The sequence below is a fragment of the Hippichthys cyanospilos genome, chromosome 1 (assembly GCF_059441005.1).
Source record: "Hippichthys cyanospilos isolate Australia breed blue-spotted pipefish chromosome 1, RoL_Hcya_1.0, whole genome shotgun sequence".
In the NCBI taxonomy this organism is placed as follows: Eukaryota; Metazoa; Chordata; class Actinopteri; order Syngnathiformes; family Syngnathidae; genus Hippichthys; species Hippichthys cyanospilos.
Window position 1 is genome coordinate 19,820,600 of NC_142369.1, and position 23,606 is coordinate 19,844,205.

General features: G+C 39.0%; 1 protein-coding gene across 1 annotated transcript in view; it reads right to left on the bottom strand.

Moving 5' to 3' along the window:
* The window catches only part of commd10 (COMM domain containing 10), a 44,119-nt gene that overhangs the window by 14,254 nt on the left and 6,259 nt on the right, over positions 1-23,606 (bottom strand). The window lies entirely within an intron of this gene.

Sequence of the window (23,606 nt, forward strand, 5' to 3'; positions counted from 1 at the left end):
GCATTTCAAATCAAACTGTTCAAAAGCAGCATGTAAAAATTGTGTCGGGAAGTGTTCCTTCATATTTCAGAGAGATTGTCTAAATTGAAAGGCAAACATTGTAACTTCAATAATGTTCTTTCATCAAGGAAATGGCAGGAAGGCGGTCTGTCCTTCAGTACAAATAAAATAGGAGTAGACCCGAATCACACTTTCTTCATAAAATGACTACCGATTATAATGAGACAATCAAAATTCTATAGGTTGCCTCCTTTCAACCTAATCTCTTCACTGTTTTACTCCTGTGATCATAGCCTATAGTTATAAAATAGATCGCATTCAATTATTCCTTATGCCCCCGTCTGACAGTAACAAGCAGACATCACGCTATGCCATCGAGATGAAGGATAGTTACATAAAGGTTGTCTGGGCTATTAACTCTGCAGTGCGTCTCGTGTACAGTCTATGCTAAGTAATGACAAATACTGTACAAAACTTCACAGGAAAGAATATCTGTCTGAAGTGAAGCTTAATGATGCCGCATGAAGTTGGGGGACTTTTTCGACTCGAGTTTTCTCACCTCAAAGTACTCGAGCCTTTCATCTGAAGGAAGAGACCGGGTCGAACTTCAAATTGGGTGATATTTACAAATCATCGGTAATAGGCTTGACCTCATTGAGGACCTAATTTTGCCCTAATTTTAGTCCCGGCCAACTATTATTCACCTCATCAAACACAAGAGATGGAAGTGAACACACGCGACAGAGACTAGAGGAACACTTGCTAAGCAGCAGCGCTGCACTAAGGTGAAGCTACAGATGGGCTTCAATAACAAATGGCCCATAGAGAAAGGTCTATTGCTTGCAGCGAGAACAGAACACTGAACGCCGACTCGCAAAATAATGAGCTCCAACTGTGCCGTGAGGTTTCATCACATGTGAAAGCATCACCTCCAATTAGCCTACAGTCTCTTTTAGGTGTCAATGCTGAAGCGGCAAAAAGAGAGACGAAAAAAATGAATCGTATCCATCCATCCATCCATCCTGAATGCCTGCCTGTCTGTCTGCCCATACATCTGTCCATCCATCTACAACCCCAATTTCAATGGTCAGACTTTGAGTTAAACATTAATTTACAAAAATAGAATACCATTATACGCAAAACATGTTCAATCTTTATTTTATTGTATAGACTCAAAACACAAGAAAAAAACAGATAAAATTAAAAATACATTTTTGAGCAAATATTCACTCACTTATTTATGGCCGCAACATGTTCCAAGACAGCTGGGACGGAGTCATGTTTGCCACTTTGCTAGATCAGCTATTCTTTTACCAGCAATCAATAAAACATTTGGGAATTGAGAACGCTAATTTAATGCAGTGATCCCTGAGGGATCGAAGGTCACAGGCATTGAGTGCCGGTTTTCGGCCTTGCTGCTTCTTTGAACCATCGATGGTATCATAGTCGAAATAAAATCCGTAGATGAAATCCATAAATTATTTGCAGTTGTATGTAGAGGAATATTGTCCTTAAACCGTTTGAAAATTTTCACACAAAGAGGTGAACCTCACCCCATCTTTGCTTGTGAATGACAAAGTGATCCAGGGAAGCTTCTTGTTCTATCCTATCATGGCACCCACCCATTCAAAATTAGCCTGTTCCATTAGTGGGATGTTCCACACAGGTATTTGATGAGCATTCCTCAACTTAATCGGTCCTTTCTATTACCTGTAACAGCTGTTGTAGAATGTGTTGGAGCCATTAAAAATCAAAGTTCATGTTTATTTTCTAAAAACAATGAAGTTTACCAGTTTGAACATTAAATGCCCTGTCTTTGTACTGTATTCAAAGAATTCAATTAAGGTTAGACACGATTTGCAAATCATTGTATTTCTTTAACAATATCTAACACAACATTCCAACGTCATTGGAAATGGATTTGTATCTGTTAGTCCTTTCATCTGTCTGTCTGTCTGTCTGTCTGTCTCAGAAACATTGTGCCCAAGTGTTTAGTATGTCTGCCTTACAGTTCAGGTACTCTGGGATTTGCATTGAGGGAGCTCAGGCCCATGGGTATACTTTATAAAGTAATACTCTGGTAATAATGCGTTATTAATTAGTCTGTATTAGAAGTATCCTGATACCGGTTATCGGTCCGAAATCAGCCAAAACAAATAAAAACAAAACAGCATCGTATTACAACGATCTACAAAAACTTCAATATTAGCACTAATATACAGTACAACATAGTTTCACAGTCCGCTACTGTGCTCCTATAAAGCATGCAGCATGCAGTTTTTGTTTTGTATTGTATTTCCTCATGCCTACTCTTGCAAACTACTGTTTGAATAGTATCACTGATAAAAAAAAAATGTTTCTAATATTTCATAAATAAGACCATTAATCAATATTATCACTCCTGCTCGTAACCTATTGGAATTCCTAATGTTATCAGACAGAACTCTTGGGTGCAATATGGAGAAGTCCTGCTCACGTCTTAAGATAAAATAGTCACTTTTGCATATTTTTTTTAGGTTCAGCAAAATATTTATCCATACTACACCTGGATTCATCATTAAATAAAATAGCTGCCGCTTTTTTTGCAATAATGTACAGTATAATAAACATCTGATCCATCCAAACAAAGTCGCATTACAGATGTCAGCTTTTTGCAAGAGCGGTAGACATGCTGCATGCTAAAAAGCAATACATTCCTAAAATAACATCGAGCCGCGCTGCGTAACATCATAGATGAAATTCGTCCCAGTGCAGTAGCCTAGATTCCATTTCCCTCTTTCAACATCTCACTAAGGGGAAAAAAAACTGATACGATGGCTTTGATTGTACTTTATCCTTGACATGTGGAAAAGTAAACAAACAAAGAGAGGTAAGAGAGAGAGAGAGGGAGAAAGCAGTATCGAAGAAGCTTCAGGTGTCATCCATATTCCACTGTTTTTCTGTAGTCTTTCATGACCGAATCAAAAACAAACCCAGCGAGTCACGTCTTCATCGTTGGCCCCTAAACTGCCTCTCACCAAAAGATTTCAACAATCCATCAACCCTTGTTATTAGAACCTGCGCACCTTTCCCAACACATAAACATACCAATCCCCATCCGTCATATCCAGTAGCAGCCACATCAAAACACTCATTACACAAGGGCTACACTAAAACTGAGTTATTATTTTGTTCATAAAGTGTGCATCTCAGGCAAAAATACCTGATCAATTTCCCCCACCAGTGCAAACCATTAAAGTGATACTGTGTAAGAGTTAGACCGTTTTTTAAATTAAAAATGAATACATTCAATTATTATCAATTTCAAAAACTTGCAAATAAATGTGTTTTTATACATAATCATACGTCTAGTTATCATTAAATTATATTATATTTGGGCCGGCATTCCTCCTGAGGTCACCATGTCTGTTATAACTACGGACAGCAGGAGGAGGAGTATGTGTTGCTGCATTTACCGAAATGGCCCTAAAGCTCCCACAGGCGCATGCGAAAAATTTCACAGTCTCCCTTTAAATGATCATTTCATGTTAATGAAACTAGAAGATAATGCGATAATTATTGTGCTTGCATTGCTGGTACACAGCAAAATTGGCAGCACTGCTCCAATTGGTGCATATTAAATAAATACGAACAATAAACAGAATAAGTATTACAGAATGCAAAGCATAATATCTATTCTATTTATGGTCACTTATGTCACGATAACAGAGGGGAACAAAGGAGTAGTTCTTGTTGGGTAACGCTAAAGATAAAAAGTTTCAAACAATTTGAGAGGTGGAATTCTGCTTTGAGCTATGCGATTGGCTCATAATTTGCTGCTTTCTGAAAATGGCAGTTCCAACTGCAAAGGAATATGCTGGCAAGACTGTGAAAACGCAGAGTAAATCACCTAAAACAAGTCTGGGAAAGTTCTCTGTATTTTGGTGGATATGCAACTACACGTTCATGTCACCTTGAAACCTTCCATCACATTTCTTAAAAACATGATTAAGATTAAGCCAGAGCATCCATGTAAGTCACAAGAAAGCTCACTGAGGCCAAGAATAGGGAAATGTCTGCGAAAGGCAGTTTTAAGTCAAAGGTTGTATGCCATCTCTCTCAAAAATTGATGACTTCTGTCGACTTCAGCGCCTCAGTGGAGATGCGATCCCCTGTTGAACTTTGACATCAAACTGCAAAATTGAGTAAGACGTCTCTGCTTTAAGGCATACAGTGTTGCAAGGGAAATGCATAAATGGAATCCAGTGTGACAGGTTTATGAGGCAAAGTATCACTTCATGTTGGAGCCATCTAATTTGGGATATTCCAGAGTATTTAGAACGAGTGAGCAAAATAGCCACGGGTGAGACTGAAACATGCCTTTGGACAGGTTTAACTGAATTTCAATCCCACCGACAAAGATTAACCCTTCAAACCAGCTTGTGCGTGTGCTTAATTGTCTTCCCTTTGAGGGCTTCCCCCATCCCAGCATGTGACTAAAAGGATTGTGAGGATTTTTAATGTAATGGCAGAAAAAGAAAGTGTCTGGCTTGGAGCAACGCCCAACAGGCTTTCGAGTTTTATTTTTAACCTCCTCATCAGCCAAACTATACCTTCCTCCAGCCTTTCTCCTCCCTAGCCTATCTCTTTGTTCCGCTCTCCATGTGTCCTTTTAGCAGCTTCAGAGCCCGGGTGTCTTATCGAGGCTTCCCAGTTCTACGGCAAGGCTGCAAAAACGGCAAACCGTAAACCCCACTCACTGCTATCAGGCCCGTGGCAGTCACGATGAAGCTGGCCCGACATGCATATCCAAGCCTACAGAATCAAACTCCGGCACACACTCCGGTTTATAAGCCCCACGCAAAAAGTCTGCTTTAGAGTGGAGTCGTTTTCCTACAAAGCTTCTGCTTGTATATAAACTGTGCTGAACGTAACTGTGAAAAACTGTCGCGAAGAATTAGGTTAATACACAGAGATTGGGTCTGATTTACTAGTCGGTAGTTTTTCATATACGGGCGGCACACAATTAAATCTGGCTATGCTGTTACATACTGTATGCTCAAAGTCCTACTGGCAAAGTGATTTTAAGGAATAAATGAAGCATGACGCATGTTTCCAGTTGCTTTTCTTTTGCCATGGCATTTATCGCCTCAGACAAAGGTTCCCTGAAAATTGTGATTGTGCTTATCACATTAGGGCGGTTTATAATCTAGAATGTGCAATGAGTCACATCAGGAGAAAAAATATGGGCCAGACGCAGACAGAAGCGAGACAAAGCCAACGAGACAAAACACGCAAAGACATGCGGGCTGTTGAAAACTTCAGGCTCTGTTAGTGTGATGACCAGATTGGCTATCTGCAGCACCAGTATCGTTTTACCTCAGTGACCCAGTTAGCAAATATACATACGCAAATGATGTGAAAGAAAATATTCACAAATGGAGAGCGATCAGCTTGACTGTTACCATGATACCTCTAACATCAAGTCATGATGAACTGGAGTCTTCCACGTAATTACCGATGTATACATTATTATTATTTTCATGTTCTTGTTGAGGTTGCGCCTTGATATTTTTGTCCTGAATCGGATTTAGAAAACAATTTCTTAATTTTCCTCCATTACCAAGAGTTACTTTCTCTATTTCTTCTATAACAAAAACTCAGTATTATGCCACATGAAGTGCGAAGACTGCTAAATTCCGTTTCCCTTTGAAACCGTTGATGAAAGGATATGAATGAAATTACCTACAAGAATTCATGTTCATACATACTGGCTAAGGTGTTTCAGATACAGTAATTAGACTATCTTACAAGGAGCTAACACCACGGAAACATGAAAGAAAATGGCGCCTACATGAAAAAGTGGGATCTGGCGCTTCTACCGCAGAACAATAGGGATTATTTCTCCACACCCACCACCACTTGCTCATTCTGTCGAATTTGACAAGCTGTCATATTCCGCAATTATGTTGTGAGCACTATTTCCAAACAGGACAATATACATTGGTTTTGGTAGAATAGCGAAGATCTATGGGAGCCTAATCTTTGCCAGTAGCCATCATTTGAACAAAACCATTTGAATTGGATGCAAGATTAAGCTGAGACTCAGGAAAGCATCGGCAGTCTTTTCATGTCAAAGACATTTACAAAAAAAAAAAAACTAAATCAATAGCAAGCTCATATACCCAGGTATCAAATTTATTTGGGTACCAAAAACCCACTATTCAAAATGAAAATGAATACAACCTTCAAGTAGTCAAGACAGTGCTAAGTCACAGCTGGGGGGCAATTTAGAGGGTGACATGATGCACTTTTTACAACGGTGCATATGTGTATGTGAGAAGCATCATTAGAGGAAGGTCAATGTGACTTTATGAACACACCTTCATAAATAATTTACCACTACACAGGAATTAGACTTTGTAATTAAATCGCTCCGTGGAGCCGTGTGTGTATTTGCATGTTTGTACCTGTGTGCATCATGCACTTGTGTGTCAACAAGCGTGAGCATTTGTATAATCTCTAATTAGCACCAAGTGAAGAACTGCACTTATTACAATATTGCATTATGCAGAGCCGCGGATGGAATACGGCAGCACTGGGCTCATACTCCTGGGCTCATACTCCCGGGCTTACTTGGGATGGTGATGTGCGACTTGACAGTCACCAACCAAAATGAGCGGAACAGAAGAACAACACAGGTTTATGTTCATGTTTATGTGCCCGGCCCCAAACAACCATCGCGAGTCTTTCTTCAAAGTACGACGAGCTGCATTCCACAGCACTGCCACTTCCAATCAATAGCATAACCTCAAACAGCACGTGGCATTTGGCTGTTCCACTAATGACATTTCGGCATCACCAAGAGGGACCCAAGTGTCACTCCAATTAGAAGAAGAGCGCCTTTGTAGAAGAAGCTGCTACGGACAAACCTTTTACTCCACCCTGAAAATTTGATGATGAATTATTGAAAAGGGCAAAGCCTCGGCACCTTGATGAGGTTGGCACATTTGGGTGTCTAAATGGCTGAAATGAGACAGCCCCAGGAAAGAGTTTGCTGGGGAGAGGAGAGGAGGGGTTTAAAAGCTATCTCAGCACCCTGGCGCCCAGCTGATGCAAAAGTTCGAGCGCCGCGCAAAGCACAGAGGATGCCCGAGGCGAGTGCATGGGTATGATGCCACCTAAAAATTGTGGGTGGTAGGGGTGGGAGGTGAAACTTACTGTTATTTGTGTGTGTGTGTGTGTGTGTGTGTGTGTATATGCCGAAAGACCAAAAACAAACAAACAAAAAAAACATGCCTTACATTTGGAAAATTACGGTAAATAAGTACTTAGCAATAGGCTCATTTTGTGCACCAGAATACAGTCTGAACTGACTATATAGAAATGCAAAGATCAAACATTCAATTGGGTGTTTACTCTTGGTTTACTTCAGTACTTTTAAGTTAAAGCAAAGCTTTGTTTTTTCACCGTACTTTTGCATGGGTAGGTAAATGGGCATCAACAAAATGCAAAGAAAAGGTTTTACAGACGCACATGCATAAAGGCAGCTCACATGGACGTCAGCCATCTCTGAGCGTTGATTGAAGCTGATGATGACACAAGAGTGGCACCGGCTCCCCATCTGCCAAGCTCCCGGGACCCATGACCCATCTATTCAGTGTTTTGCAGTTTAAAAGGCTAAATCATCAGAAGAGAGTGACTGTCACTTTGACAAGCCCTCACCTTGCGGTTTAACACTCTCTCTATCATTTATAGCAGACAAGAAAACTTCTTCAAAGGATTACAGTAAAAAAATAAAAAACTATCTTCCTGATTATGTGATGATGGAATTGATGTTGATGGAAAGTGAATATGTAAAAGGAATGAACATGAATGTGACGTAGAAATGAACTGACATGACTTTTTTAGGCAGGCAATCAAGCGCATATAAGCTGTACAGTTTTTTGTGTTTCTACCATGTAAATAATTAAAGCTGCTAACAAATATGAATCCCATGATTAGGGCCTGGAGTTCAAAACCAGTTCTTGTTGGGAACTGGCTTCAAAGGTTTCAATTCCTTGTTATCATTTTCCATTTTTGCTGACATTTGTCTTATCGATATCAACTGATACGTAAGACGTCATCGCACACATCGCATCCCAGCATGCATAGCGACACAGTAGTAGTGCAGCATGGCTCCGCGTGGAAAAAAACAGTGAATGTTTGGTCACACTTTACAGGGGGGGATGAAAACAGGGCAACTTGCCAAGTCAATATGCATACACATAAACGGCATGCCATCGCATTGATGTTGTCGCGCTTTTTTTTCCCCACTCTGGAGCTCTCTGCCCAGCAACAACAATACCATATTCTCACCTGTGTTACTCAGATAACTGTTAGCGCAGTTTCGCCTTATTGTAGAACGCGCTCTAACTAACTGCTAATGTGAAGGGAGGTTCTCTTTCATTTTATTTCATTGGCCGTGGCGAAAGACAGCGTTTGACTGGCTCGGCTTAGGCTGACAGTCTTCTCCATCGCTTTTCTATTCACTGAGACAGGGAAGAGTAAAATGAACCAGGCAGGATATAAACATTTTAAGGAAGTAACAATAGGGATGGGGCAATCTATTTATTTATTTTAGCTTGTTGAGTCAAAAGTGCAATGGAATAAACAGGAGAATGCTCTCCTTGTAAGCCCACAGTAAAACAGTCAAACGTGGTAAGAAGGCCAGTCAGTGCCTCAAAATAAACCATACAATAACAAACAATGTATACAGACATGAATGGCCTTGGTGTGCTTTTATTTTATTATTTTCTACCGGAAACATGGTCACCTTTCACTGTGTGGTTTCCTGCTATACATGAATTCTCTACAATCTACAATGGTCAACCACCATATCTAACACAGCTGAAAAATGAGCTATTGAAGGGCCCATATGATGATATTTTAAAGTTTTTACAGTGAAATATATATGTATACATTCTGCTTGGCACATCAGCGACTTAATCTCTTATGAAATATATGTTTTATGGTACCAATATTACTAACCAGGAAGTGAAACGTCTTGTTTACTGAAGCTGCACCTCTCACCGTGTGGTTGCTTTGCCCCTTCACGATGTTGTTCAGTGGCGATCAGCCACAAAACATCCATCCATCCATCCGACATTTTGACCGCTTCTTTAGAGTGCGTATTTATTTTGTATAGGTTTGAATTCAAAATTCATATACATTATAATCTTTAAAGCTTAAGATACTTCCTCAAATATAAATATACAGTACGTACATAAATATATATGCTACAAATAAATTTGCATAATATATACAATACATATATTCTACAGTAAAATATGTACCGGTATTAATTAATTAAGGGCCCAAATCGGCCAGTGTGAGCTTGAAAGCATCCATATTTCAAAAAGTCAGGAAGGTGTGATGTGTATGTATGTGTGTCTGTTCAAAGTCTTCCCATTTGGCAGAACTATTTTGACAGTGCGAAAATGCAGACAGCTCTCAGAAACAGCTCAAAGTGGTGGAATAACTAACAAAACACATTTGTAGTCATTGAAATCACATAATGGACTAAATGTTAGAATGACTTTACATGCAAGCACAAAATGACAACTACAATTAACTAGGGGGGGAACTCAAATTGCCAAACATTTGGTGTTTCTTGTCATACTGAAGCCTGAAAGCACGACAGATTCTTTCCTTCCTGCCTTGAGGCATGCATGTGAAGTCATCTCTCAGCCCCTGCATACTGTTTTGACCAAGACATCAACGCCTCAGATAATCTCCAACTGGCCTCCCTTAGCATCAAGGATGCTGCACCTGCTAGAAGGAAGCATTGATTCTCACTTTGAAACTGGGACCTTTGATGCGGCAACACTATGTGAATCCAATGTTTACATTCTTCTTCTTTGATAGAACTTCATGTTTACCAGGAACCCCGGTAGAAACTCAGGTTAAGAAAGCAATCAGTGCCCACGCAGTGACCTAGCATTGACATGCATACTTGTGTTCCCTGTGTGGTGCCCATCAAATATTTACAAGACTTGACTTTGGGGCTTTTTTAAAACTCTGTTTACAAAGTAAGAACTCAAAATTGAATCTACTATTTTTGCAGTTTATAATCTATTCTATCATAATGTTCCACCTGTGATTCTCATTTTTTTTCCAACAGGCGATAAAGAAAACATAGTTTGTGAATGATAGCAGAAAATGGTGACGAAGCTTCTCAAATTGAGATCTTAAAAGAATACGGACCGGTATTACAGTTTGATAGATGTTTTAGGATTGTTTTGTTTTAGATTTAACTTTTTTTTTCAATAGCAGAGAGAAAATAACCATCAGAGCATGTACACAACTTTCGTGTACAGAACTATATGCCCATTGTTACATAAACAACTGTATACAATAATTCCATTATTGACCACACACAAAGCACATTCGCATGAGGCTCATAAGTGCTATTAGTCATTGTATTAGGCTACATACCTAATGTTCATTTCGGGTTTAATATGATGAAATGTTACAGCATGCTAATACTAATTTTGGATTGCAAGGAGCTACCAAAAACCAAAAAGTAGACCCATTCAAGAATTTTGTTATCTACTTCTCAGGCCTTAAGAAAGGAAATACCACTTCATCTTGGATCGCGTGCCAGAAGAAAGCCCTAAAAGCAAAAGGCAAAGATTTCATTCTTTGATGTTTTGAATTAATGACTTGAGCAGTGGCGTGAGCCTTAAAAAAATTGGAAAAAAAGTAGAATTTCGCATGATTTCTTTATAACCCGAGGGCCATCGTAATTTAAAAGTGCCCTCTCGCTTTTGTTATAGAGCCATGCATTATTATTACAGAAAGGTCTATCAATGCACTCTAATAATTCATATATTAACATTTGTGCTCATCTTCTGTTACTTAAAACATTTCCATTAAGAGTTTTGTGATAACTGCACAGCTACCTGGTTCCCTTTCTCTCTCTCTACTACCATGACGGTGATGGAAGTGACCCTGTCTATTATTAGTGGTGGAATAGGAGGCTGTGGTTGAAGGGATGTCACAATGGAGATGATAACAAAAGTGCTTATTCCTTCATTCCTTTATCGTTAAAGGATCAGTCGCCGTGCCAGGATAGTGGGCTGGGAATATTACTTGTGCCATGGTGAGCAGCAGCCACCATTACTCAATTTGTACAGACATTAAAAGGAGCACCATTACGTTTAAGAAAATATCTGCGATGTCATTGCTCTACCAATCTCCAGGAAGATACAGGCTCTAAGAGTGACTTTCTGTTATCGACTAGTGAATGCTATTTTGTAGTCACCCCTATCAAAGAAAAAAATATATAACTGGGCGGTTTTTCCTGCTTGTCCTATTATCATCTCCTCTGAACTATTATTTTTGAACAGCCTCCGGGGACATTAGAGAATAGAGGTGGAACCTTTAGTAAGCAGACTGGGTTTTGAAGCAATCCGTGATCAGTGAGATTAAATTCAGGATTCTAAAACCTTTTGGAGTCAAGGGCCATTTTTAGAAAAGCAAATTTTCCAAGAACCCCATTAGCACATGTTTGTGGAAACAAAACAAAATGAAAAAAATCATTTAAGCCAAACATAAGTGCCCTTTTTATTCACCAACATATTCAATTTTACAAAAAGCACATGTTACTTTTCAGCATACTGAATTTACAAAATAAAAACGACAAACTTTACACCTCATAACAAAGTGGGTCAATTTATACCAAAACAGCTCTCTGCCAAATATTTAGTGACTAAATAATCAAGCTCTTGATGATGACGTAGATTATGGGGTGTATTTGACAAATTCCAAAATTATTACCTTTTTAAAACTCTATTAAATTGGTTGAACAGATTACTTGATTTAAGAGTCATGAATACATTTACAATGTATTATAAAATAAATTGAAATGAACACAAATACATATACATTTTTCATTAATTACCTAAATTATTTCACGAACCCCTGGGGCTCCGTGGACCTCACTTCGAGAACCACTGGATTAAACAACAACACTGGTTCTTGTTTTATTCTCACAAATCCAACCAGAAGATGGACAATCTACTGTAATTTTAAAAAATGTGATTGTTTACCATACATTCAACAGGAATTGGGATTGTCCATAAAAGCACAAATTCATGAGTTGAAATGCATAAGGAAAAATAACAATTAATTAACCTTAAGAATTTTCCTCAAAATGGTGATTAAATGAACCACTGTGTAATGAACAAGAGTGGGTTTGCTCTGATTTCTGTAAAATCTAACTGAAATGCGTAAAAAAGGAGGAACATTAACCCGGAAATGTTCAAGGCAATAATGCAACTGATTGTCTGCAATTTGCAGTTTGTAATACGCAAAATAAATTATTGTTTGTTTAAACAGTCATTATGACAAAAGTAGTGATAGCAAGGTCGTGAGTGTGTGCTCATGTAGGCAAGAGCGACTTTTAAAAGTACAAACCATAAATAAATACACAAGGCTGTCTGTATAAGACAGTGTAGGATGTTCAAGTGCCCTGTTTTGACGAGCATGCATACTTCTGTGTTGGTGCCCAACCAAGAGGTGTCAAATTGTAGCAGCCACGTACATGTATCCATAATTGATTGCACAGACTTTAGATTTGACAAAAAACATTGGAGTGTTCGGCTCCAATCTAACACAAAGCAACTCACTGATATGGGTCCCAAAGCTTCAGAGAAAAGACAGTCGCAGGGAGGGCTACTGAGATTTCCTAACTACTTTGATGGTACAAACGGGTTGACAGGCGAGCTGACAACTACATGAGGAATAAGTGAGATTCTCTTCTACGTCTTGATGAGTTTCCTTTGACCCACATTATTAAAAACAGATGTGTTGACATGTAAACAGGTTTGAAAGGAACTCTACATTTATAACTGTTGCCCGTTGAGTTACCGCCCGTATTAGAATGCAGTGGGGATATGCTCTGCATATTGAGACGTTATAATTGTTTGCATAATTATAATTGTATTGTCAAAAGGCTCCTTCGGGCCTCAGTTTCAACGTTATTCCTATTAATTAATGTGTACTAATTAAAACACCATTTATAATTAATGGAAGATGGCATATGAGACACAAACAAAGATTGTCATGAGCTTTATTTCTCAGTGAAATGCCAGTGGCAATTTTCACACAGAAAAGGAGGTTCAAGTATCTTCTGCTTTTGTTTATTCTGTTTTAGATCATCAAAATATTTACATGCTTTAATAAATAATCAATGTTGCCTATGACAAGTGGCATGATAATGTATTGTTGTAATTTGAATGTGTTTTCATATTTGTATGATGATTATGAATGTTAAAATGTTAAAACTTTTTCAGTACAGTAAAAAAAAAATATTTGTGTGATGGCAATTTGCTTCTTGAACTGATTAATTAAACTCCCAATCTTTTTAATGAGAACATTTGCTTTCAAATATGAATCGAGGTTGGCAGAAGTACCTCTCCAGTCAGGTGGTCGGAATCAATTTTACGCTATCATACAATACAATTACAATAAGCAACTGTAGCGACTTTGTTTCTTCCTCTTCCCTCTTAAAAAAAATGCCAATTGTAATTTCAATAAAGGTTATTTCATCGTCCCTTGTGTGTTAAAACTGAACCTAAATAGATATAGTATACCTCTATATTTTTTTGAATAATTGCTGACATGTTGGAGGGCCCTTTCAATTGCACTATTCATACATGAGTATGTACTGTTGCAGACCGCAAGTTAATGATATATTGGAGGTCCCTTTCAATTGCACTATTCATACAGTATGACGCACGAGCATTTACATTATTCTCATGAATCCTTTCCAAATTTCAACAAAAGTATTCATTATAAAAATAGAGTGCTTCGATGGCAAAAGAAGCCATTACAGAGTGCATAACTGAGAGCATTAATTGAAATGGATCATTCAGCTTCCATGTGTCACAGCAATAACATCGAGAGGAAGTTTGATGCAGCCTTACTTAAGTGCTGCAAGATCTGAAAGTAGTGCACGGAGAAATGTCTTGGACAAGTTACTGTATTTGATGTTTCCAGATTGTTTCTTTATCATTGATCACAAAGAACAGACAAATATAACACATTGACAATCAGTATGAGGGACTGCTATGATTAAAAAAAAAAAAAAAAACTATGAAATACAGAAAGTAAAAGACAACAAGTGATTGACAAGTGTAGCCAATCTGAGAAATGTCTGCAAATAGCCTAGTGTTTTCACATTGTTTGTTCACACCTCCCACACTTCCAAGAGGGAGGGTGCCGACGCTGACATCAGACAAATCGCATTAAGCCTCCAAAAAATGACAAATTCAATAATTGGAATAACAAGAATTACACGCCTCTTTGTTCAAGGACCATTTTAACATAACTGACAACTCAAAAGTTGATCCATTTAATCCCCGATATAGCTTGTGCCCAATCAAATGGGGTTGTCATACTGGAAATGCATGCTTGTAGATGACCACCAGAATGTATTTTTTATTTTTAATTCAAGCTATCCCATACAGTTCCCAATTGAAATCAATATAAATGTCATTCATCTTTTCCATTTGACCAAAAACTCACCAATAAATGTCAACATGTATATTTTTCCCCTAGTAGCGTTCTACAGTATTGTTTTAATGTTAAAAATAAAATAAAAATAATAAACGGATGAATGGATGGATGGACGGACGGACGGATGGATGAATTTAATGTGCGTTTTATTGTGGCTTATAACAATTCAGTGGACATTATGTTTCTCGTGGTGTGGGTGCCTTGGCCACAAGAAGAACACAGAATACATACAGACAATGCATTGATTTTATAATGAAAGCTGGAATAATCATAATTGTATATAATAGTTTTTGACAGAATAAAGAATACGTGGCAGTTGTCGCATGCGCTATCTCCATGTGCTTGCCACTGCTTATATTCAAATATAAAGTATTATAACAACTATGACGCTAGCATCATTCGCTGGTCTAGAGTATTTTAATACTGTGTTTTAACATTAAGTAAGCATACTTTCATTAGCTAAAGTTTATGTGGTTTGGGTCGTAAATCCAGAACAAATTCCATCTTAGGCGAAAAACTGGACTCTTTTTTTGAAGAATTGTTCACTTTGAGAAACTGCCGTGTGTAGTGAAACTTGCTACCACCATATAGAGCTGGAAACTATCACACCTAAAAAAAAAAAAAAAATCTCGAAAAAATTTTAAGTCTAGTAAGTCGCAGAGCAAAGGACCACAGTTCACGTTTTCCATCAACAATTCAGCTCATCGCTCTAAAAACAGAAAATGCTGATCGGGGGTGATGAGGTTGTGCCCTAACACTGCCATAATTAAAAAAAGAACAAGACAATACAGTAAAGAGTATTAATTTTCTCATGAGGAAAATGAATAATAAAAATATCTCAATACTCCACAATGTCCAACATCTGTTCCCACTCCATTCATAAAACGGCATCATGACATCAACGTGGTCATTTTCTGTTGGCCATTCAACAGCAGGTTTTGTTTGAACCTCCAAGAACGTACCAAGGCATAAAATTGCAACAGGCACTTCAAATAAAGGGTACTGAGACCCAAGATAGTTCATTTTGGGTATTTTGTTACTTTTTTACAGTGGAAAAGCCAAAAGACGTGTACTTAAATGACGTTCAAAATATGCTGCAGATTTACAACTTATTCCAGTATCCTGGTGGCCCAAATTTCACAGCACTATCCAGATACCATTTTTCAGGCATAGCAACAGATGAAAAGACATGATCTGCCAAAACTTAGAAGTTCCTAAAAACACCACATTGACCTCTAAATCTGTTTTCTACAATGCGACTAAGAAGCTTTCTGAAAAAGCCGTGTCAAACATTAATTTTATTAATGTGAGTCAAGTGTCTTAAAAAAGGCCAAAACCAGCCAACATCTTGAAGCGTAGCCCAAACTAGCAAATTGCTGTGCCAAGTTCTCACATAAGTGGCACTCGAGACCTTCAGTCCAGGTCCGCGCCTTGAAACTATGCGTTTTAAATATATTGGCTTGGCACATGGTTGGAGTGGGCTGGACTGGAGGCTGTCATGGGCAACTGCGATGTGAGTGCATGCAAAGACATTGTGGCTGCCCCACACGGGTAACAGCTGCTATTCAAAACGAAGGCCCAATTCCTTTCCCAGTATGAGGCAAAGCTAGAACATTGCCAAGGCAGCCGGCCGATGCCCCCAAGGTATGTAGACACTGGCGCTCCCATACATACAATACAAGGAAGGAGTGAGAAGAATTTAAGGGTACGAGCAGGAAGAGGAGGAAGACTAGGAGGAGGCATGGAGACATTTCATCACATTCTAATTTCTTGCGTTGAGTTTGAGTTTAGAACTGTCCTTGAGATCTTAATATTGAGTCCCCATGAGAGGGAAAAATGAAGACTGCGGTTTTTGTATTTTAATCAGGCAACATCCCGGAAGAGATCTTAGTCCTCAATTTTACATGAAAAATGCTGACATTTTGAGTGTTTGTTAGAGTATGCTGTGTCTTAGTCTTTCTATAAACCCACCAGGTCATGGACATGGCATAATCAGGTTGCACAACCTCTTGGGATGTGTGCAAATAGAATTCAGACAGATCAAATCTCCTCTTCGCTCATGTGTTGTTTCCCCTCCCACATACTCCCCACACATCCCATAAAGCTGCTTGTGCGAGTGAATTTACTGTAAAATACTGTAGGTGCAAATGTGACTGTGAATGGCTGTTTGCCGAAATGTACCTGCGAGTGATTGACGTTTCCCTCTTCAGCTTATCTTAAGACCTAAATGGGTACAAGCAGTATAGAAACCAAATTTTTTTCTGGGCCATCACCTTCAGGCCAGCACATTTATAATATGTAAAGTGAGCCAAAACACGTTGTTGAGTCTGCCGGGTAGGCAACAAGTTTGATGTAATATCCAAAAAAAGCACCATCAAAGAGTAGAAAATGAGCTCAATAAGGTTCTGGTGGCAATTGTGTTGATGCACGGAGAGAAGGCCCATGTCATCCAAAACTGCATGTTTGATGACGCCGCTCTTTATGAAACTAACTTGAAGAAGAGGGAAAGCCCCTCAGTAATATTAAGGGTCAGGAGCAAAGATTTTATGCAAAAAAATAAAAGAAAAATCTGATGAACGCGTTTTATGATACATGCATGTCACTGGTAGGAAGTCGTCAAACATAGTTTGATCATAAACTAGGTTGTAATTACACATTCCGAGAGTTGGTTTCTGAACCTACTGAAGCTTGAGGCATTGCAGTGTAGTTACTCTAATCACCACTAGGACTATTGGAAATGGCATTATCATGGCTCGGCAGCAGGCTACAGCATAGCAATACGGCACAATATACAATATACACAATATACTGGTGAGCAACATTTTTTAATTCGAGGAAGAGGAGATTTTAACACACAGGAGCCATACAGGAGGGTGCGTGACTTAAATCATGCTTATGCTTTGTTAAGGGGTTCTGGAGGTCTTAAGACAAGCTTTCCAAATTTGACTCTGTGGCCTGTAATGTACTTAACATTATCTGGTGGTACTTATTTGCAATACAGTGTTGCATAGTGTTGCATTACTTCCATGGTTCGATTATTACAAGTATAGACTGATTCAAAATGTCGTTGAACATATAAATAACACTGCAAAATTTAAGAACAAAATAGAAAGATGGACAAGAAAGAGCAACCGGAAAAAAAAAAAAAAAAACATCAACAGGTATTGCAGATCAGGGCAGTTTATATGTTCAAGGAAGACGCATAAAATGTATCGAGTCCTACCCCTTGTTTTCGGTATTTAACTCATATGTTTTTAATTCAGTCGATGGTCATTCACATCGTAAAACAAAACAAAAACAAGACACTGCTCCTCATCAGCGAAAGATAGGGAGCACTCTATTTTTAATATACGTGCCATTCGAGGGTAAAAAGGCAACTTTCATTCCTTGTGACGGCATCAGCCTTTCAGTGGAATGAATGCATTTAATTTGTGATTTGGCTCCATGCTTCTGCAATCAGAGCGCCTTGTTTCAGCTGCAGCAGATTTCTCAACCTTGCATAGTTCAGCCAGGATCTGGGCTGCCTCTCTAAAATAAATGCCAGGGAGGCGAGGTGGTGGTGGGGAGGGCACGTTCACGTTAAAAAAAATGGAGTCTTAAGAACTCTCTTATCATCGCTACCGGCTACGACAAAACAACACTCCGTTTTTAGGGGATTAATGATTACTTGGCAAAGTGGGCGTTGACAAAACAGGCTGGATATAAACCTCTGCAGTGAAAATTTAAGAGACGTTTAAATCAAGGAGATTTAAATGGAGCTGGCTTTGCGGGTTGACGGCGTTCCTACGTGGGTGTCAAGCGTTGTTCGGCGAATGTACGAAACAACATCCAAACATCCCCAAATCCCCCAGGCGCCTTTTGAAAGGCCAAGGAATGTGCAAAAGAAACTGGCTGGAGAAAACATGAGAGGAGGTTAGAAGGGCCTGAATGGAAGGGGAGATATATACAGGGTACGTATTAGGCAGAGAGAATCAATGGGTGCCCCCTCCCATGTAAAGAGAAGCCATGACATCATCCCATGGCAAAGAGCGAGGACTTGGGCAACAAGAAGCACGGCGAGAGGGAGTCCACAGTCCCCTTTTCTGCTCTCGGGGTCCATCCATTGGAGAGGATAAGAGCCCAACAATGAGCTACCGATGAATGGGATCCCAAATCTCACAGGAGGAAAAACAAATCACCAGTGGGAAACCGATGGAGGAAGAGACAGAGAGGGGAGAGACCCTTGAGAAAGGGGAAAAAAAAAAAAAAAGATGGGCCCACAAAGCAACAAAGCATTTTGGGACATGTAGAGCAAGGCAAGTAGAAGTTAAAACAAAGCAGTCTTTGTTCCCTCCTGGCTGGTGGGCGGCGTGGAGCGAAGGATTTTGAAAGTGCTAGCATTTACATTGCGGCTCTACAATATATTGATCGGTCCGTGTAATCCCACGAATAAGAACGTAATGCCTGGATCTCCTCGGGAAGTCTTGTTTATTGGGACGACATGGCAAGTACGTGTGGGAGGCAGAAGCTTGGCTTTATGTAAGCTTTGACTTGCGTTCAAAGCGCAGCCTGATGAGAGAGACGAGAGGCAGCCGCGGATGCTCAAGGAGGCCGTGATGACATCACCTTTCTCGCTGAAGTCAAAATGGCATGTTTAATTGGACCCCACATGACAAAGTGTTAATAAGCCTCAACCTCAGTGCGCAAGCATGATGCAAGTTTTGTGTGTGTAGTGTATGTGTGTGTGTGTGATCTCAAAAGAGAAAGCATCCTGTGCATCAACCTGAAAAGAATAAAACTAATTGAATCACATGAAAAAACGTACTTTCATGTCTGACGCTTTGACGACAACAACAAAAAAAAACAAGCAGGTGTTTTTCAAACTTAATTTGGTGGGCTTGTACTTCAGATGTCAGTTAGGGACAACTTGACACACAACTTTGAAATGAGACATACAAAAAAAAGAGGATTAAACGGAACTTTTCTCTCATGACTAAACCAGAAAAACAGTGTAGGCTTGAATTATGACTTATTTTAAGACATGAATTTAAAAAAAAAATTGAAGGGTAGAATAATGTGAATGTGAACGAGTCAACAGAGAGCACTCGATTCTGATCTGCAAGAAAAAGAATCTATTCAAAAGTGCCGTATGTATGAATAGGCACAATTGATGGCTGAGTAGCTACTACTAAAAACGTACACCGATTTGAAGAAAAAAAAGACCCTTTATGCACAACTTCTAAAAATGACACCTATTTCAACAAAAAGCATTTTTATGAACAAGAAAATTGGCATCAAGAAATACTGTATAAGAAACACATTTTAAATAAAATTATTGCAGTAATTGCCTTTAGTTCCATAATGGGGGTGTTCTGATGTTTAGCAATTTCATTCTCTTTAAAGATTTCTGTTATGTACAGCTGCACAGGTTCTAAATACACTGTGGATGTCACGTGTGTTTACGGGAATGTCATTAACAACAACGCCGTGGTAGCATCAGACAATAAAAGAGAATGAGTGTCATACTCTAGGCACATTAAGAAAATAAACGCTCTGATAAAAATTAGTCGTTCATATTGAAGGGCATTATGCCCGGTTCTGATTTTTTGTTAAATCCAACCTTATGCAATCCTTCACACTCCAAAAAAAGTGACTTCTCATGTGAACACAACGTGTCGGGGAGGGGTTCAGATTACAATTTTATATTGCCAGTGAGGCGATGTGCAGGAGTAAGAAATATTTTAAAGATCTGAGGTGTGCTCCTCAATCTTCATTTTATAAAGGAGCTGACGTCACAGCATTGCTGAAAATTCAAATCATTTAATTCTTGCGACATTAGTTTCATCATTTGCGTCTATGTGCACGTGTACATTGCCTCACAGGCTTGTTATATATATATATATATATATATATATATATATATATATATATATATATATATATATATATATATATATATATATATATATATATTGTAGCATAGTGGACCCCCGTGTTACAACGTCCCTGACTTACATTATTTTTATGTTGCGACGTGGAATACTGAGTTTTTTCATCCCCTCTTTATGATATTTTCCCGGCTTTGCGCACAAAACAGTCATGACCCTAGGCACTCGGCTGTATTTCTGTTGTTTCGTCTCCATCTGCAGGCATTTTTAGGTAATTACAATTATTTTCTGTTTCCGTCCCTCCAATGTGTCACTACAATTCTGGTCAGCTATTTGTCGGCGTCTCTTCACGGAAATGGTGGTCTGCTATTGGTCGGCCTCACTTGTTTCAAAATGCCACATTTTTTCAACGCTGCCACACTACACAACTTTGCAGATTCACAGCACTCTCACCTACTCTCGAGGAGCACATGTTGGAGCTTTGATTAAGTGTAGGTCAGACATACATATCTGAACATATATATGTATATAACATATGAAAAGGGGCCCAGATAAAATATGGAAAAAAATCAAATGAAATAAGAAATGAAATTGTACTGTTCACACTGCATGAACAAATGTGTGGGCAAAAAAAAATGGACTTGAGCTGTAGCGTGAACATAGTCGAAGACGAACGATGTTTTAAAGTAAACACTGATGACAACACCCTGTCTGTTGCGGCCCAGTCACTTGCTGCAGACAGAGATGAGTAAAATGACCCAGGCAGAATGAAATAATGAGACACCTGTCTGACTTATTTCACATGCTGACAGTTTCATTGTTTGTCAACTACTGCCTATATCACAGGAAGGACTTGGGGAATTATAACTATTCTTCTAACAGAGTAATTGCCTTTTAGGGGACCTCTACAAAAGCGCACCAATTTTTGCAAGCGCATGTATCCTAGGGATCGTGAACAAGACCCCACAAAACTCACTCAGTAGTAACACCTGGAAAAAAAAAAAAATAGATCCTGACACCAGTTTCAGCAATCTACATAAAACCGCGTGGACGCCCATCATAACAAAACCGACTAAAAAGTTTTAGGGAGCCATTGGGCCTGAAATTCTGTAGCAAGATTGGACAGATTCTTTGTAGTGATGAACCAGGATGAGGGGAATTTAAAAGGAGCGATCCTAAACAGGTGAGCGGGACTAAATTGTGATGCATTATTTGGTGAGTGCATGGCCTCAAAGTCAGTTAACGAATTTAAGGCTTTGTCATTAAAAACCAGTGTGCGAGGGCTCGTTCATCTCTATTTGCACTTTTTTCACAATTGTTTTCCTCGTTGTGCCAAAAAATGCATTTAGGAAATCACAGTGTAGCACAAAGCAAACACCTACACAGAGCAAAACAATTGTTTTTTAGGTGCTTTTTTTCCCCCCTCTGGCTTAATCCTTGCATTGCATTGGTTTTGTGGGTGTTTTCTCAGTTAGAGAATGACGGCGGAATTCAAATGAATTTGAAAGTGAAAAAAAGGGGAAAATTACACGGTACATGTTTACATAATGTTTAACTAGAAAGTAGAGAGCACTTCATGTGTGTATTTGGTTCTTTAAAGTTCTTCTAAAGCACTGTACATGCTACATCTAGATGGCAGATTATTGTTTCAAGGCCCATTTAGAGACAAGACGCTGGATGGATTTGTTTTGACAAATGGAAAAAGTCCCCCACAGCCATTGTTAGTAAGGGTTCATATTAAAATTCATTGCTGCCTTTACTTACTACATCATGTCCACAGGGAAATGCAAAAGAAGCCCACACAAAAACCTCGGCCGTATTTCACTTCCCTTTCCATCCTGTGTCAGTTTTTTAACTGCATGGTGATCTTTCCCTGAGTCTCCATGTGGTTTTCTTCTTCTTCACCTACTCCAGACAACTTCAGGCTTTTACTCCAAAATCTGATTCTGTGTCAAAGTAATATTTTAAGTTTTGACCCAACAGGTGCTAAGAGGTGGAGGAATGGAATCAAGTATTGCAAGCAAGGATTTCTTTTTTTTTTGCGCAGTACATGCGAAAGAGCAGCGTTGCTGCTCACCTCCCGTTTAATATTAATGTCAACTATTTGGTACACATTTGCACGAACTTTTAAACTGGTATAGAGGTTAAGAACAATCAAATGTTACTACAGGTAACGTTTTTATGACGGTATCACTTAGTTTCTTACGGTATAAAAAAAGTTTCCCTTATACATAAAGGGAGTCCATAAAATACACGCCCAAAACTGTGTGCAACATCTGCAGCTGTACTGGATGTCTTGTAGTGTTTGGTGAGGGAGAAGTAAAGCACCTGGCATTTCTTCTCTGGCCTCCGCCTCCTTGTTCTCCTCAGGGAGAGCGCTAATGAAGCAAGAGACTGGTCAGATGGCAGAGCCTCCAAACTTTCTCCGCACCGGGAAATCAATACCACACAGGCCGACATTATTTTACTCCCGGTTGTCCTATTTGTCTTCCCTGCGCTCTTCCTCAATGTTTTCCGACTTCTGTCAGGGTTAAAGCTCTCATTAAAGCACTATTTTATATCCACTTCCTCTTGTTTTGCAGTGTTCCCTTTATTGCAGATAGCAGGGTGTTCAATTAGTGTATACTACACAAAACATAGCGAATTTTAAATGGCTCCTCGAGAAAGACTTATAAAGAGACAATCTAATAGAACGGTCCCAACTGTGCTTTCCCAACTGTGAGACAACAGCGCCCCCTGCAGAAGTAAGAAGAAAAGAATCTAGTGGGTTTTTTGTTTTGTTTGTTGCTACCGATTCACTTTAAACAAGCCGTTTTTTGAGCCCCCAGCTATCTCCTCCCACAAGTGGGGTTGTGTAAGTGGATTTAAATAAATTAATGCTTCCTTTACTTGGCTCAAGTAAACATCGCTAAAGGGGAGGCCGACTAAATGTAAAATCCTGCTTGTCTCGCAGTCACAAAGACACTGACATACCTATATTTTCCTAACAAATCATGCACCAATAGGCCAACATTTTAAAGTTTGACAATTAATTTAATGTTTATCCAAGCTAACGTTCTCTCTGTTGAGTTAAGGATGGAAAAAAAAAACACCTGACTAGTAAGACTAAATGAGATAGTCCGGTGGTCTTAAATGCCTTAAGACAGGTAGGACTCAGGAGGAAAAACGGTCAATAAAACTATTTACATATAAACATTT